Consider the following 18952-nt stretch of genomic DNA (forward strand, 5'->3'; position numbering starts at 1 on the left):
GAATTCGAAGAATAGATGTCTGAGGACTTTATATCTCAAATCATGTTATTTGTTGTGAATTGAACTGGCTTTGTTTTAGTTATTTCACTTCTTAGTATTTTAAAAGTCCTACCAGTTCTCTGCTTCAGATTTTGAATGGTAAGCTAGTGGTAAGCTAAATATATGTGTGTTTACGTTAGGTGTAATTCAGAGGAGATGTTAGCCATGTATGCATTGGTAGAGGAGAATATGAAATGAGTGATTGTGAAGATTTCGATGGGTTTGAGTTTGCATTTCAGGATAAAGGCTAAAGGATAAAAAAAATATCAAACCTGAAACATGTTATAAAATTAGACCGCCTGCCTTAAACCAATTATTGAAATGGAAATTTATTTTCTAAGGATCAAGACACAAAGCAGAGGTTCATATTAATGGGTAGAATCTTTTCCTTACTTTAGTTATGTTGTGATTATATTAGATTTTACCTCAATTAAGAGAAAAATAGCCACTGCTTCTCGCTCTTTGCTTTATATTTGCGTCATCTGAAGCAATACGCTTAGACTGAGCAAGTTTACCTGTTTGTTTATTTTGTATTACACAATTTTCAACACTCAAGAATTTGTTGAGAGTATCTGACTCACTATGTGTAACATCAGAGTTAGTGGAAACAAGTTGTAAACGTAAAGCTGGATGTCCTGGGTTCTCCTCTAAGTTCTGCCAAGTTCTGCCTTGTGACCTTGGACAAATCACATAACGGTTTATATAACATAGGGGAGCTACTAAATCAACTTTTTAAGTTCATTCATTAAATATCTATTGCGTACATACTCTCTGTCAGTCACTATAAGAAATTCAGGGATGTAACACTTCTAGCTTTAAAACGGAATTGTTTGGATTGCAATAGAAAATATACGGTGAGTGATTCTCAGAAACTATATGATTAATGGAAAAGGTCTTATTTATGACAGAGTCTAGAAATCGTGGGTATGGACCAACCACATTGCTGCTAAGATGTGAGGCTAGGAAAGAGACGAAAAAAGTGAGGCATCTTTGACAATAACTTTAGAACTCATGGTCGGGACAGCTTTTGCCAAACAGACTTCGTTTACGTAAGAGGAAACGTGGAGGTGCAGATGTCTGTGTCAAGGTCTGAAATAAAAATAGGGCATGTGAAATCAGAAGGAGACACAACTTTCCAAAAGGGTTTCTGGCTCATACGAACACACTGTGACTTACCACTGAAAGGCAAAAGCTCGTTCGTTTCATGTTTTGTAAAAGATGGCAGCAGGAGCTGGAGGATGTCGTATGACTCCTTGTTCATTTTTTCTTTGCTTATCTCTATCAGTTTCTCTCACACACTCTTCTCCTCTCTGCCGAGTCTCTGTGTTGTTCCCCTGGTACTTGTCCCCAGCTACTTCAATACCAGACTCCGAAAAGTGTGTGAGGATGGGGTCACAGATGAGCTAAAATTGAATTCTGTCTGAAATGTCAAGTGGGGACACCTCCTGTGGAGCCTGATGGCAACAATTCCTAATCATTGTCAGAGCGAGAGTTGGCATGGCGGCCAGGAGATTGGCCCATCTTCTTGGTGTCTGGATTCAGGCTAGAAGATATTTTCCAGCTCTCTGAAATATATCTAGGTATTTGCCAGGGCACCAAGATTGATGATCTGTGAACAAATTGGAAAAAAATATAATTGGCAGTTGTTGGGAAAGTTCTTGGCGGGAACTTTGACCCTGTCTGTGTTCCTTCCAGTCCAATGAATGGGGTGGCCCGTTGGATCAACATGCTTTTTCTGTCAGTGGCTATTATTAGAGAGCTGTGCTCATAACTGTATTCGTAGGATGATTTGTATTGTTCTAGTGGCTTGGCACAAAAGCCCTGGGTGGTACTTGTTAGTATTATCTAGCTTTTATTGATGAAAAAGCTGAGAGCAAGGCTCAAGGAGAACATGGCAGAGCGAGAACTCAAGCTCAAACCCTCTGACTCCAAATTACATTTCCTTTTTGCTCCACTGCAATCCCGGCAATAGGACAGTGCAGGTCTGGACTTAATGCCGTGTTGCAAAATTACCTTTTCTCTATTTCAGGACTGTAGGTTGTATCCTAAAACCTTGAACAGGTTACTACGGCAGGGGACGAGAACCAACAGAGAAGCAATTTCACACTTGTGCTGCATCAATAGAGAGTCAGGGCAGCCAGAGCATTTGGGGTGACATTTGGCGTTTATCATAATTATAAAAGAACTATCTTGACATGGCCGTGGGATCACTCTTAAGTGGAATTCTCATCTTTCAATTACTCTTCAGTGGAGACTACAGAGGAGTACATGGATTTCCTAAATTGCTATTGTAACATACATGAGCACATTTAGAATACAAAATAGTCACTTGAAGTACCCTTTTAAGACTTCTGCAAATGCATAATATGGCTTATCTTATAAAAGACTATTATTTTACTGTAATTTTGGACTGACAGTCTCTGAAATGTTAAATGGTTCAAATTGGCATATTTAAAAGATTTATTATCCCTCCACTTGAAGGAAGATCCTAAGGACAGTGCAGGTGTATGTGCCCCCCCCTCGAGCGCAAGGTCACGGAGCAGAGACGGTGGGTGCGGAAGGCTGAACGTGCAGTGAACAAACGTATAATTTTCCAATCATCTGTTTTTAAAGACGTAAAATACCAGCAAGGACACTCTCAGAAGAAGCTACTTGGAAAATTGTTAAGAACAATAATAGGATTAGCCTTATTTTCATTGAATTTGGAGTGAAATTACCAACTCAGCTATGTTTTATGTAAGGGTTGCCATGACTACCGTGGAACAGTCTAAATGTGGTGAATGATGTAATGTGCCCAAATTATGCATATATTTAATGTGGAGGGTGTGTGATTTAAACCTAATCTACTATATATATATATATATATATACACACACACACACACATACACACACATATATATATTTAGTATATATGTTATAGCTAACATATATATATTAGATAAGGCTGAATTATTTATTATTATTTTATTTTTACTAGTTAGATTCTAATTTTATACAGGCTGGCTTCCTCTCAATACCCTACTTTAACAGAGAGCTGCCATTTCTAATTCTCTTTGCAACATGGTCTAGTACTTATGATTTTTCTTATAATTAAAAACGTGGTTAGCAGTGAAGCTTGCCAACTATTCTTTCTTTCTGAAGTGATTTGATGATGTAGCGTATAGTTCCTAACTCTGGAAATATCAAGAAGAAAGAAAATTGATTTTGTTTCGGAGTTAACCTACGGTGGCTTCTAAATTGAGACGTGGCGGTTAAAGGGGCTAGGAACAGATAGTCTCAACAGGAGACAACTAATGGAGCATTTACTATCTTTCACATAGGCACTTGTACAATGAGAATAATTTATTCATCCCCATGTATGACAGGTAGCATAGGGTAGAGGAGGAAAGGAAAGAGAACAGTAAACGCATTTAAGAACCATCCCAAAACATGGTGAAATGCATCCGTTTGTCCAGAATCTTCAGTGACTGAGCCTCAGGCCATCAGAGTGAAACCCACATGCCTTAGCGTGTCCTTCAAGGCTTGCCAGAGCACGTGCAGCCTGCCGTGCCCCACCCCTGCATCCGGCAGTTTGCCTCTCTGAACACATCCCTGTTTCACGCTAGCACATATTTGCGTCCCTGGCGCATGTGCTCAGGTACACGCCTCCGCACGAAAATCCCACACCAATAACTGAATCGACATTCAGTTAACCTACTGCTCAGAGCGCCCTATGGATGGCCCCCCACTTACAGGAGTCCTACAGGTGAAGCAGTCTGTGCGACCTCCTCCCCTGGAAGATGTCCTCGGGGACAGATGCAAGGGTGCTTCTGGGCTGCTTTGGATTAGACCCTTGTTCTATCAATAGCACATCTGTTACTTTATGATTCATTTAAGGTTTCAGTTCAATCATTCACTAACCGGTATATCTCTACCCCTTTGTCTATCTGATTTGTGCAAGATAACACTTTGAGCGGACCAAAAAAGTTTTGTAACCGCACTTTACTTTGTTCCCATTAATGAAGCATAATCTCACTCTTAAAACAATCTAATCAATGACTTGCTAAAGCCAAAACAAAACTTCAAAGAACTTGGAGAAGCTCAGTGAGCTTCAAAGAACCCTTGAAGGGTCAATTAACACCTACAATGTTTATCCAACTTGTCACTTAATTGAGAAGTGACTTGGTGCATATTTAATTGCTAATGAGGAAGGATTACGGAGGCATACACAGAGTGACAGATTCCCTGGAAGGAACCCTTCCATTCTCCTGCCCAAGGTAGAAGAAAAGGAAGGACCTTCCCCTCTCTCCTTATTTTATTTTTTAACTGCTCATTTTGAAATCATTTTACAGAGAATTTGCAAAGCTAGCTCAGAGAGTCGCTGCACACCCTGAACCCAGCCTCCTCCAAAGCTAAGTATTACACAACCATAGTCTAAATACACAAACCAAGGTATAACAAATGTACAGAACTGATTTGAGTTTTTCCGGCCGTCCTCCTGGTGTTCCTGTTCTATTCCTGGAGTCAGTCCAGGGAACTACCCAGCACTGAGGTGTGCCTCTTTGGCCTCCTCCAACCTGTGACTGTTTTCAGTTTTTCTGTTTTCATGACCTTGACCTCCCTCATGTCAGCAATTCACTCTGGTCACATTATTTTGGAAAGGCATCATTCAGGAATATGGAGACTATATAGCAATGCCCCATCCCCACTAGTAGAAATAACTGGGTTTCTTTATTTCACGTTTTCCATTTGTAAGTTAAATTCAGTAATCCTATTTCACAAAGATATTGTAATATATGCATTTCAGCATTTTTATGGAAGCAAGCATAACATAAATAAGAAACAAATATGTATATGTATACATGTGTGAATTTCTGTGTATTGTGTTTGTGTATATATATGTATATTTACATGTGTACGTGTGTTTGTGTATATATACATACATACATACACACACACATATATATATAATAAGAATTTCGTCTTTTCTTGATCTTCTACACACTGGCCAAGAGTCTAAGGACATAAGTAACATGATATCATTTTAGTCTTATTCCTAAACCTTTTTTTAAATCAAAATATGTTTACAAAAATATATTTGAGTAATGTATTTTTATAAACACTACACTGAACGATAATACTCATTGATTATTTGGTATGTACCAGGCAAGTACAAACAAAAGCCACTACTTAGAGATACTACCATCTCCGTTAGAGAGGAGAAAAACCAAACCAGTGGAGTTCAGTATCTTCCCGTGCAGCTATTGGGTGGCAGAGGGGGGATTTAAACAGAGAGAGTCCCAAGCCATATTTCCTCCTTTATTTACATATGTCAAGGTGGTACTTCTTTACTGACTTTCAACCAGGAAAATAAGAGCAGTATGCTTATACTCCAATACCAGCACATCTCCACGGGCTGCAAGGGGAGTGTGAGGCTACTTCAAATCCACAGTGAGCCCCATTACTTGGTGCCGTCGTCACCATGAAATATGCTTCCGAAGTTTCCTTTTGTGTGTGTGTGTTATTAACTAGATAGCCAGGTAATAAATAAATCTTAATGTACTCCTTGTTATATATACTTTTGGGTACAAATATAATCGCGGGTATTATGAAGGCTTCTAACAGGGGACATAAATGACAGGTCTGAAGTTATCCTAAAGATATGGCCTAATAGTGTAAATATTATAACTCCTTTCAGTTGCAGGTAGGTGGGGAAAGGAACAGCCAGCTCAGATCGTCCCAAGCTGGTGTTGCCGCCACCCCAAAACTCCAAAGAGTAATAAGGGAAAATGTATTTGATAAAAGCTAATTCTATAGAATGGAAATTTTCTAACTTGATCTATGATATTCTTTTGCTTGTATCATCCAAACAATACTTATTTTTCCTGAGACTGGGGGACACCCCCCCACAATGCCTGCGGTGAAACCAGTTTCTACTCCATTCCTCCCATCGGCAGCCCACTGCCCTGGGACACTTTGGCAGCAAGGGAATCTCTGGAAATAATGTTGCTGGCCTACAGGCTGAGCAAGACAGGCTGGCTGTGTTTGCAAAGGTTCCAGTAGGTGTGATTTTTGAAGGCACTGACCGCCCCCCACCCCCCCTGCTTCCCTGAGACACACCCTCTGCAGCAGATGCTCGAGGGTCTTGGATGTTGGAATCCACCTCGAGGAGGGAAGCAGGAGGCACTCTCTGATGGGGCCACAGAAAGTTTCTGCCTTATTTTCAGTCTTCCAGCTGTGTGTCCTAGATTCAGTAGCAGGCAAATGCACTGGAGGTGAGGGGTTCCAAGCCGTGCACTCTCCTCCCATGTGTAACAGATTCAGCATGCACCATCCCACTGTTTTCACTGCCGAGAATTAGGTCGGACTTGGCAATTTCTTCACTTATCTGAAATATCATCCTCATAGTGTGTCTTTGGTAACTTTCATTTGGGCTGAAATCAATATCCAGTATTTCAGAAGTAGAAAACTGAGGAAGTTAAAAAATTACCCACTTCCATTAATATTTTAAATAGAGAAAATTTATATAGTTTATTTAATAGTGGTAGTCATGGATAAAAAGCAGTATTCTCTCCTAGGACTGCATGCGTGATCAGACTAAGGGATAACAAAAAAGAGAAAAATAAAATATTTCTGCTCCCTGAAGCTGGAAGCCATTGGGAAAATGGATCATGAGCCAGGGGAGAGTCCCTGAGTGTCACAATCAGGGCACATACCACATCGCAGAACCCGCGACTTTGTTGTCATAGGGCTCTCGTCATGGGAAACCCCAACTACTTGCCCTCATTTTATTGAAAAATACATTTCCTATTAATTATTTATGTCGAAGGCAATGGGAAAACTTTTCCCCTTTAGAGATTTGCATTCATTTCGCAAAATACAATGCATATGTTTTTTGTAGTCATAGGTCTGTCTTTTTGTGTGTGGTCTTTCGTCTAGGAAACCAAAGCAGCACAATTAAATTCATGTTTTTAAATAAATTTGCCTCTTAAGAACACACTGCCTTTCATTGGGGCCATTGTGCCAACTCTGTTTCACTTATTCTCCAATAATCCTTGTGGACTTTCATTTACTAGCCCAGCTCAGTCAATTTGTACCTCACGGTGTTCCAATTATATATTTTGATATCTCCATTTAAAGTTTCTCTCAAAACTTTGAATATCTAATTTCTCTCTTCTTAAAATAGAGTCTGTATAATTTCATGGAGGACTGGTTAGGAGAATAAGGTGATTTTGTGCAATCCAATACTTCTCCAACAAATGTGACCTTTTATTGCTTAGGATTCATCCTACCGGTACATGCCATGCAAGCCTGATAAGCTCTTTCAGTGAGCAGCTGCTGCAAATGCTAACATTTCCTATCTTTTGACTTTAATAAATAAAAGCACCCAAGTTATTCTGATTTGAAACCCTTCAGGGAATTATAGTATCAATTATTAATAAATATATACATCTTGCACGTTTTGGTTTTCATGCATTGTAAATTGTAGTGTAGCTGGAACAGGAGAAATCTAATGCTGTCACTTTATTGTGTGGAAAGGAAAGCTGCATCCTAAAATATCAAGTGCCTGCCCTAAGCGCACAATTGGTTGGTTAGGCGAGAAGCTAGGTCTTCTGTCTGCTCTGGAGCTGGTTCTCCCTTACTGTGAAGCTGGGGCCATGGGGGGCAACGCCTTCTTTCATTCCACCTTTCTTTTTATAAGCAGGCAGGACAGAAAAGTCACCAAACCAAGACTATGGATTCCGATCTCGGTGTAAATCAGACTCGGGCTCCAGTCTCTGTTTTGCAACTTATGAGCTTGATGACCTAGAGCAGATTTGCTCTCCGCAAGTCCCACTTCCCTGTCGGTAGGATGGAAATGATCAAGACAGGCCCTCGGAGGCTTGTTAAATGGAGCAAATGAGAGAATATTTGTAGAGCCCTCAGCACAATGCCTGCAACACACAGGGATTTCTGTAACTAGCTGCATGTTTATTGCCCTAAGAAACAGTCCCGTGGAAAGTTCAGATTTCTAACTTAGAACACAGCAACCATCTTTCGAAGCAAAAATCTTGTTTTTTAAACACAGTTTAGTTTCTAACTTGTTCTTCATTTAAAAGGCTATTTTCATTAAATAAGTTTCAAATGTTTAAATTAGAAAATTGCTCTTTCCTCTGTGATGGACTTTTAAAACCTATGTCTTATCTCTGCTACAAATCTCTGTGATAATAAGAGCCACGGTAATCATATTGCCTTCAAAGGAAAGTTAGAACCAAAATACTGACCCCTTTTTATTTCGACAATGTATTTGACCACAGTAAATCATTTTTAATATTCAGGGATATCAGTTATATACACCATTCAATTTCTTGGAAATCCAACTGTTATATGTGTCCAGATCAGATATTGTTAATGGCATACAACTTAGTAAAAAACAAAATGTGGGAACCGTAGAATTTATACTAAAGTGCAGATACATCTATTTAGCAAGTGCTGTTTGAGTACAAGCATGAGCCAGAGATCATGACAGGTGCTAGTCTAGCGCTTCTCCAATTTCAGTGTGTGCAGGGGTCAGCTGGAATCTTCTTAAAACATGGGTTGTGATTCAGTAGATTTGGGGTAGGTGAGATTCTTAATTTACGGCAAGCTTGCAGGTGATATAGAGGCTTCCGTTCCATGAACCAGATAAAAAATGGGGATGCACGGCATGTGGATGACGCACAGTTGACAATAAGAGGAGTAGAGTCATAGCCAATGGAATTTCAATGGTGGAATATACTTTATTGTACACTACAGCCTCAGAATTTACTCATCTTATCACCAAAACTCTGTATCCTTTGACCAACATCTCCCTATTGTCCCCCAACCCCCAGAAACTACCATCCCATCGCTGCTTTAGGAGTTCAACCTTGTTTTGTTTAGATTTCACATATAAGTGAGACCATACAGTATTTGTCTTTCTCTGCCTGACATGTTACTTAGCATGATGCCCTCGGGGGCCATCCCGATTGGCGCAAATGGCAGGATTTCTGTCTTTTTTAAGTCTGGATAATATTCCATTATATGCATAAACCACATTTAAAAAAATCCACTCCTCTGTTGATGCACACTTAGTTTGTTTTGGCTGTTGTGAATAATGGTGCAGTGAACACGTGTGTGTGTGTGGGGGGGGTGTCTATCTCCTCTGGACTAATGGTTTCTTAGATTTCTGCTTTTGATATCCCACTGGCTGTTGTGACTTGAAGATGGTAGAGGGCACTGCATTCACCAAATGTATTTGACCATGAAGCCTTTCTTTTTGGAGGGATGTAGGTTAACATGTGGGAATGTGAGTCTGAATAAGGCTGTGCCTCTTGATGTGGTGCAGACACTGGCCTGACCTGAGCTCTGTAGGCATTTACCTTGCATTTTGCACTTAAGCTGAGAGGGACTTGATTCAGCATACTGTTTCCCTGCACTATGGCTTTAGTCCATTTCCTCTGTCTAGAAAGGCTTCTCTTCTGTGCTGCCAGGAAAGCCCTGGTAATCCTTAACAGCTGAGCTCTTCTCCTCAAAAGAGAGCTGGCCTTGGATGAAGAGAGGTGATAGGTTAACCACTGTGCCCTTTCCCTTGGAGTTGGGTGATTTGGGTTACTTATTCAGACTCCCAATTTTTGTGTCCTGACTATATGAGGTTAATGATACTTATCTTGCTGGGTGAAGGTTAAAATACAGGTCAGGATCTATCACTGTACCTAGTACAGAGGTGCCTGATAAACTGTATCCATTAGTGATCTTCATGCTGTGTATGAAAAATGACAAATCAGCAGTGGAGGTAACGAGATGTTGTCAGAGCTTGAGGACAGAAGCAATTCCCTAGTGAGGTCATCAAAGAATATTTCACAGAAAAGTTGATATTTGACATGCACCCTGAGAGTAGAAAGGGTCTGGATAGAAAATGTGTGTGGGTGTTTTAGGCACTGGATGCATAACATAAAAAGTACAGATGTGGGGAAGCACAAGAAATATTCAGGTGATATGAAAGAAAGGAACCCATTGTTTTTGATGGAACGACATCAAATAACTTCATTTTTTATGGCAAGCTCTATTTTTTCTTGATAAAATGTTCTTTGTGTTCCTAATATCTGCTGATAGAAAATAATGCTTCAGGAAAATGAAGATGATTTTGGTATGTTGGATGGATTGGAAAAAAAAGAAAGGAAAGATAATAAATAGTTACAAATATGTGTGACTAAGACACATAGAATTTATCAGACCGTGTGGTTACAGAATCAGAAAGACAAAGGAAAGAGATGGTGCTGTCGGGAGCCAGTAAAGTCGGATGCTGGACTTTGCAAATGGCTGTGCAGAGCTATTTCAACTTTCCGCTTATGCTAGGAACTTGTTAACAGCCCAGATGTCCTGGACTCATGGCTGTGAAGTTTGACTGGGGATGTCTGGGTGTGTCCAACAATGTCTATTTTAATCAGCACTCTGGAAGAGTTTGAGGTAACTGAACTTTTTAGAACCATGTGGATGATGCATGTAGAAAGCTTGATGTTCATAGCTAGAGCAGGGGCAGTTATGGAGGTCTTGGCTGCCCTTCCTCTGCTCACCCCTCTTCCTGCCACCACAGAGCACTGCCTGGTTTAAAATGGAAGTGCTCTTGGGGCGCCTGGGTAGCGCAGTTGTTAAGCGTCTGCCTTTGGCTCAGGGCATGATCCCGGCGTTATGGGATCGAGCCCCACATCGGGCTCCTCTGCTGGGAGCCTGCTTCTTCCTCTCCCACTCCCCCTGCTGTGTTCCCTCTCTCGCTGGCTGTCTCTCTGTCACATAAATAAATTAAAAAAAAAAAAAAAAAAAGGAAGTGCTCTTGGAAGATCTTCTAAGGCAGTGGGTCCCAAATGACCTGAGGGACCCTGTTCATTTCAGCTTATAGCTCCCAGCAGTGCGATCCTGGATTTCAGGGCGGCCTCTTCGTATAAGGAAGTAGGAGAACAATCAGAACTTCAAGAAACAGCAAAGAACCAGAGTGAAGTTCTGCATTAACCTGGATTAAGGATATAACAAGGGACACTTTCAGACTAGAGCTAGTAAAAAGAAAAAAAAAAAAAAATCATCCAGTTAATGCAGAGGGATTTGAAATGTTCAAAGCAGGAAAGCATGATAAGTTGGAAAGGAAAAATTATTTAGTGGCCAGACAGACCCAGGGAAAACTCTCAGCATTTGGAAAGTGTATGTGGTAAGAATGCTAATATCTACCTTGTGCAGCTTTTATGAGTGTATAGATTAGTTTTGTAAAGAACTTTGTTGGGGAGAAATAATTTTTCTCTACCCTTCAAGATTCTTCTGTCTGGTCTTAAAAATAAATTGACAGGAGACAGATTAACAGGAGAAAATAAAATTTAATTACTTATATATGATGAATCCACATAAATATAAGATGTTCCAAAAACAGGCATAATGAGATATGTATTTTATTATGGACTAAGGGTAAAGGTTAGGGGTCTAGGGTTTCAAAGGAAAAAAAATGCAATTCACAGGAAGGATGGAGAGAGTTCATGTTTGTTAAACAGATGCTTGCTGGGCCACACAGAAACAGAGGAACAGAGAGAGGATTTAAGGGCACCTGGGTGGCTCAGTTAGTTAAGCATCTGCCTTCAGCTCAGGTCATGATTGCAGGGTGCTGGGATTGAGCCCATGTTGGGCTTCCTGCTCAGTGGGTAGCCTACTTCTCCCTCCCCCCAATCTCCCGCTTGTGTTCTCTCTCTCTCAAATAAATAAATAAAATATTTAAAGAAATAATCACCATAAAATAATCCACATGCCAAAGACATGCATTTTGGGATCACAAATTTCGTTCCCCTACAGCTTCAAATACTAGAAGGTGGCCACTGCCCAACACAGGGAAACTGTTAATATTCAAAAGAAGAGCAAGCAAGTAAGTAGAATTATGTGCACATTTTCTTCAACTGTCAACATATTGCTAATGGACAGTATTTAAGCAGTGATTCTATTCAAAATTGTGTGATTGCGTGTGTGTGTGTGTGTTAGACACAACAAGAAGGTAGTTATGCATATATTTGCTTGCTAATAAAAAAAGAAAAAAAGTAGTATAAAATGTAATCCTAATGAATGGAAACAGATATGCCTACTTAAAAAACCATTTATTCTCGGCAAATGTGCCTTGTTGACGATGGGGGAATATCCTAAAGCATAAAATGGGACTTTAATTTATAACACATCAGTGCTTCTTTGGTACCTTCTCATTTGCCACCAGCTGTGAGAAGGGACAAGGAAAGTTCCATTTGCATCCATCACGCCACATCCCGAAGTTTGGAGCAGCACAGGATCTATGGTGTAATTTTTCATACAGATCACACCTGAGTACCATAAAAGCTGCAATGTTTTGAAAGCTGAGAACATGGGTATAGTCATAAAAAACTGGTCAGAGCAACACCCTATGGGATCAGTTAGTATTTCTGTATCTGGCTATTCCTCCCCTCCCCCATCGTCACCAAATTCTAATTTGTGTTATTTTTATCAGCTTTCTCTGAATTAAACTACAAGCTGAGAGAGAGAGAATATAATTTTCTAAATATTCATGCTTTTTCTTCCTTCTGGGCTTCCTCCTGCTCCCCTCCCTCCCTTGCCTATCGGGGTCCTTCCATTCCCTCTCACACGATGCAGGTACATTTGTGTCCTTGAGCATGCGTACCACCCCACTGAGCCCTGAACCAAGAAAATGCTGTGATTTTTGAAAAAGGATTGACAGTTTGTTCAATTCAAACTCTAGCTATATCTTTTCTTACATTAACCTAAAAATCAAAATATTGGCTAATTTTTTTTCTTAACGTACCTTGTTGAAAATCAAAATATCATACTTATGAGTGCTGTGATTCAAAATGACCTAGTCATTGTTTAATGCCATATTCCATTATAGAAACCTATATTAATGTATCTCTTTATCTAGCTGTATCATCTTATTACCAAAGGTACTAAGTGTTTTGAAACTGGACCTTCTACATTGGAAAGAAAGACTCATTCATAGTCTACATTTTCTCTTTGGCGGGGGATCAGAGTTTGGCTCAGTATGCTGGGTGCATGCGTGAAATTTTAGTGAGGACATCAATCTGGCATTTGAAGTTAAGCTTGCCCCTGATTTTGGGGGTATCGTTTCACCATGTGGGTCATGTTTTGAAAGGCTGCTAATAGCCGAGCTCTGGACTTGGCCCTGAGAGAGCTGTAATAATGGTAGCTACTGTCACTGTTGCCACTGTGATCCTCCGGCTTCTACCCCATCCTCCTTCTCTGTTCTGCTGTCCTCAGCTTCTCCCTCACTCAGTTCCTGCTGGGTGTGCCTTACCTTCTCTCTGTCTCTGGAACTTCAGAGACATCCCAACATTGTGTCCTGGGCTCTTACCTCCCTGGAGAGCACCTTGCTGTCCTTCAGATAGTCCTTTTTAAAATAGTACTTCTGAATAAGTGCACTTCTCAATGGACATACCAGATCTAAATGATGTACGAATAATTTTTGGTGAATCAGTACTCTGCTCTTTACAGAGTGTTTTATAATAGCAATAGTAATAAAAAGTGGACATCTGTGCATTGATTCTATGTACCAAGCACTGTTGTAAGGGCTTCCCATATATTAGCACATTTAATTCTACCCACTACCCTTGATGCCTGTGAAGTTATGATCCCTATTTTGCAGATGAGAAAACTAAGACAAGAAGAGATTATGTAAATCAGGGCATCTGGCTCAGTCCTTAAGAGTCTGCCTTCAGCTCAGATGATGATCCCAGGGTCCTGGGCTGGAGCCCTGCATCAGACTCCAGGCTCGGCAGGAAGCCTGCTTCTCCCTCTCCCACTCCCCCTGCTTGTGTTCCCTTGTGTTCCCTTTCTCACTGTCTCTCTCTCTCTGTCAATAAATAAATAAATCATTATATATATATATATATAAATTACATAAATCACACCATATCATCCAGCCATAAAAGCAGATCCAGGATCGAAATCTGAGCATTCAGACTTCAGCAGGGATTGTGGTGAATTTTCACTAGCTTTATATTCAAGGACGCCTGGCAGATAAAATCAATGTATCCTTCATAGCGCACAGCAACTTGCTGGCCCACAAAGAGCAAGGCTCTGATGATTCCTGCTCTTCCTACTTTGCCAAGTGCGTGTGTGTGGGCTCAGAGGTTCTTCGCTGCGTGTTTGCTGAATGTATGACTTCATGAATGCCCCAATAGTCTTTATTTAGGGGACTCTTCAAATCAAAGATGTTGTGGCATGGAACCCCTGAAAGGCAATTTGAGGGGGACATTGCTTGTCTAATTTATCAAATTTAAAATGTAAAATTTTAGTCATCTGTTGTGGAAAGTTGTTGTGAAAGATTTAGGTAAAGAATGCTGCGTTATCTCCACTGGAGACACGTTGTGGGTTCTATATTCTTGGGGTACCTGTGCATAGGGCATAGTGTTCACGGGTTTCTGTCGGATGGTCTCTTGACATTTCAGCGAATCGTGTCACACAAATAGTGGGTGACGGGAGTAAAGTAGCCACATGGGCATGTGTGCCTGTGGGGCACTTTGACGTTAAGGGCCCTGGGTGTGGGAGGTTGTGTGACCCAGCTGAGGGGCAGGGTGTGGTCTTTTATTGGAAAACCAGAGGGAAAAGGCAGAGATGTTTTGGAACCTTTGTGGGAGTTTCAGCCTGGAAAGACTACCAACACCAGAAAACAAAAGGATTTGCGGAGAAGCCAGCTAGGGGCCAGCATAGCTGTGGGAGGTCAGCTGTGAGGCCTCGGGATCAGGAGCAGGCAGGGTCAGGAGCTCACAGTTTCAGTCCTGGTGAGAAGCCTGCCTGCGCTGGAGGGGACTGGGAGCTCACCAGGCCTTCACACCTTCTCACACAGTCCTTTGGGGGAAAAATCTAGGGAGAGTAGAAGCTACCAAGTTATCCAAATTTGGAAACAAAACAATTCAAAACAAAACCAGAAACAAGTGAATTTTTCTTTGGGTGGGGGGAAAAAAAGGCTGGACGACGTTAGCATTAACTGAGCAGAAGGAAGGTATCCTGGGGAGTAACTAACAAAGGGAATGACACGATAGAGGATACTGTTGCAATCAAAGTATCATACAAAAAAGCCAAAGGAGAACCCACCATACCAACCGGCAAACCATACCCAAGCAGAGAGAAGCAGAACTTAAGATAGCAGGAAAATGTGCTTGGGTGCCGAGTACTCACTGTTCCCCCTGATGCTTCTGTTCCCACTTGTGCCAACACTTGATGATAGGCAGAACTCTTACAGTCCTTAAATAGGTTGACATTAAACCTTATGTTAGAAAATGCTTTATGAACTGGAGGGCACTATAGAACGGTGAAACCAATTTTATATTTCAAAAATGTGGAAAGGAGACAATAGAGAAAAGCAACGGATTGGGAATGGAAGATGTGATTTTGATGCGCCTATGGGTGAAATGCTGCTGAAGAATTCCTACGATAATACACCATATAAGAAACCTTGGAAACATTCTCCCGCATTTCGCTGTTTTGACTCTGGCTGAGGATATAGGTACATTATTAGAGGCAAATGGTCTTTTTGGAGAGTGCCTTTGTGTTTACCAGGTTTATATGAGAGTGCCAGTAATACAAACAGCCTTAACATTTAGATAGTTTTCTCCAGGGTCTTAGTCTGCTGAGACTGCTATGACAAAACACCCTAAACCGGGAGGCTTATGAACAACAGAAATTTATTTCTCACACTTCTGGAGCCTGGAAGCCCGAGATCAGGGTGCCGGCCAGTTAGGTTCCTGCGAAATCCCTCCTCCTGGTTTGCAGAGGACTCTCTTCTCTCCCAGCATCCGAGTTGGTGGGGTTGAGGTGGGGGTGAGAAGCTTCATCTTTCCTACTTATAAAGATACTACTCCAATGAGGATGGCGCCACCCTCATGACCTCTGTCATCTCCCAAAGGCTCCACCCCTAACAGCATCACTTTGGGCATTAGGCTTCCACATATGAATGGGGAGCACACATTCAGTCCATAAGACACACCCTACACTGTGAGTTAAATACAAATGGGGTAACCACCTTTCCTGCTCACTTTTCCATTAGCCTTGACCGCCAAGCTGATGCTTCCTTAAAATTGTATCAATATTTCCATTGCATCTTGCAGTAGCAGTCAGAATAAAATAATACATGGCCGGCACCTCTGATGTGATATACAGGCCCATTAGAACACTTACCGTCTGCTCCCAGGAAAGAGCATGCCTGAAAGTTCCTGGCCTAAAACATCCTATAAATTGTTGAGATTTTGCTGTGCCTGTGTCTGAGTGTGTATTCAAAGCTGACCAGAGTTCTACAATTTGAGGAGGGACAAAGGCACCATATTTAAATCGGTGAAGTCAAACCGTCTACTGTGACTGTTGTTCAGAGACTGCTGCGCACATCTGGAAGAGACTTCTTGGGGCCCAGGTGTTACACACAATTTTTTGGGGGGGTCTCTTTCTCATCTCCTAATCATCGTAAAGAGTAAGCTTCCAGGAGGCAGTTTAAAAACAGTGGAACCTGTGGCTAGCAATCAAATGCACATTACAACACTGATTCCCTGTCCACTCGCAGCTCCCATATTGTGTTCCTTTCATTAAAGCTAATGACAGCTCTGAGAAGGTACCAAGAGCAGACCAGCCCTCAGTAAATAATGGAGCCTCCAAAACGGGTAGCTGCTTCCCCCTAAAAGCATTAGCTCTGCAATGCACTCATGTAATATACTTGGGATACATCTTTTACACCAATATCAGAGTGTTCAATTAGTGATAATTAGAGACCAGCTGGGCAAGAGTAATTTCAATACCACAGCAAAGAGGGTGAGTGTTGCCGACGACTTTTCATTCAAATTACTTCCCCACAAATATGACTAAATCTATTCATTAGTCCCTAGGAGGATCTCTATTTTTCAAACCCTTTGCCAAATTCGCATGTGTGTGTTGCATGCTGCACTCGAGAGTGTGTTGAAATATTTAAATTTACAGACACATTCATGGGTTTCTTGCAATAATGCCTTTATTGGTAGGTAGGTTCCAAGAGTGTGAATAGAAAGAATATGAAGTGAATAAATCTATGAATGATGAATATTTTATAAATGAGAGGTAAAAATTATATGTGCTTAGAAAACAAAGACCAAAGTAAAGAGAGAAACATGTAAACAGTCAGCATCCCGGGGAATGTGAGTTTATGGGCAGCGGAAGCTCTCCCTGGTGTGATTTCCCACTTGAGTGGGACTCTGGGCCCCCCGCAGTCCCAAGGGGCAGACTTGGTCTCCTTGATAAAGGCAGTTGTGCTGGAGACGAGCAGTTTCTTCACCAGAGAGGAAGCTTTTCTTGAGGGCAGAGGTTGCCGCTCATGTTGCTTTCCCCATGAGCTTCTTAGTAAACGGTTATTTGATGACGGAGCTGGTTGGCATAAAAATTCAAATTTACAGCTGCCTAGTTTAGCATTTGTTCCGGTACCCTCCCTGTCTTTTGGAAAAGCTATACATAAGATGAACAAGTAAGATATAGATGTCCACATGAGCTCTCTTTGCCATTATGTGCGTGCAGTGGATCCAGACGTCAGTTACCATTCTTTTGTTTATTAAATTTATTCATAACTTGTGTTTACAGATTCCTTCTAGTGACTTGTTTGAACAAAACACATGCAGAATAATATAATGAAATAGAAAATGAAAGCCAGGAGGAGTGAATTAATTAACTATAAATGGAGATTAATAGAATCGCAGAGACCAAAATTAATATTTAATTTTTAATTTCCAGGCATCTATAGCAAAAAAAAAAAAAAAATTGGCAATTTACCACACTCTCATTAGCAGAAAAGGGAAGTTTCCAAATTTCTTTGAAAAGTGGCAAAGTTTTTTTTAGTGCTATTTGAAAATGAAATTTAACCTGGGACTAGATGCTTAGGTCCCACGGGAATAAAAATATTTAATGTTCTGAACAGGAGAGTGTGGAATTCAATCTCAAATTACCTATGAGTTTCTCTCAAAGTAATTTAAATCAAGTCCAAGTCATCCAAAACACTTCAGAGAAGAAGACACACACACACACACACCTTTATATGTTCCATTCCTCGGCAAGGCTTATTTTGCATATCCTATTTTAGGTTGCTGTGCTCGGTCCAGCAGGATATCCAGAGAGAAATGAGACACAATTTGTCTTCAGGGAAACTATAGTCTAGTTGGATCATCTTGTTGGAATTACTTACTATCGTAGGTAGAATGTGAAATGTGATAACATATCCTAAGAAAGGTAATGACTATTAGCTGATTGCAATCCCAGATGAATTTAGACAACGTTGTAGTTTGAGAGAGTGGGCTCATTTTAATGGTCAAAATTTGATTTCAGGATTTTGTAAGGTAGAAATTAGGATGAAAGGAAAGAAATAAAAATCCAGGTGGTAAAAAAATGGAGGGAAAGAGGATTGTAACCCTCCCTGAACCTGCTTCCTGTAAGCATGTAGAGACACTCACACTCTCACGGCTGGACACATCGATGACTAGACTGGGCCATGTGTAAAATACATGACTGATACTATAATCACCTCGCTATTAACTAAAATAGCAAGCAATGTGAAAGGCCTCACTCTAACATTGCAGAACAGACGTCTGTATTGAAGAGTTCTGTTTCAATCCAGTTGTGGCATGGATTGCTCGTATAGAGGGTCAAGAAGTGTTCGTTGTATGTATGGACAGTCATGATATCAATAGTTACTACCAGCTGCTCTCCTCCCCCTTGAGAAATAAATCTCACAATGAAGATGATCTCCTGTTTAAACAACTTGGAGACTAAAATGTGCTCCTTTGTTTCTGTGTCCTTGAAAGGATACAGTTTTAAGTATTTGCACTGGTCTCTTGTGGGGTCATATTCCATTTTTCAGGAGCTTTATTATTTGGTATAAAATCACACAGTGTATAAAC

The 18952-nt window shown here is 40.8% G+C and overlaps 1 protein-coding gene across 1 annotated transcript in view; it reads left to right on the top strand.

The window, feature by feature from the left end:
* Positions 1 to 18952, top strand: part of CSMD1 (CUB and Sushi multiple domains 1) — a 1583970-nt gene that overhangs the window by 604254 nt on the left and 960764 nt on the right. The gene's annotated exons all lie outside the window — the stretch shown is intronic.

Source organism: Ursus arctos, unplaced genomic scaffold, assembly GCF_023065955.2.
Source record: "Ursus arctos isolate Adak ecotype North America unplaced genomic scaffold, UrsArc2.0 scaffold_27, whole genome shotgun sequence".
Taxonomy (NCBI): Eukaryota; Metazoa; Chordata; class Mammalia; order Carnivora; family Ursidae; genus Ursus; species Ursus arctos.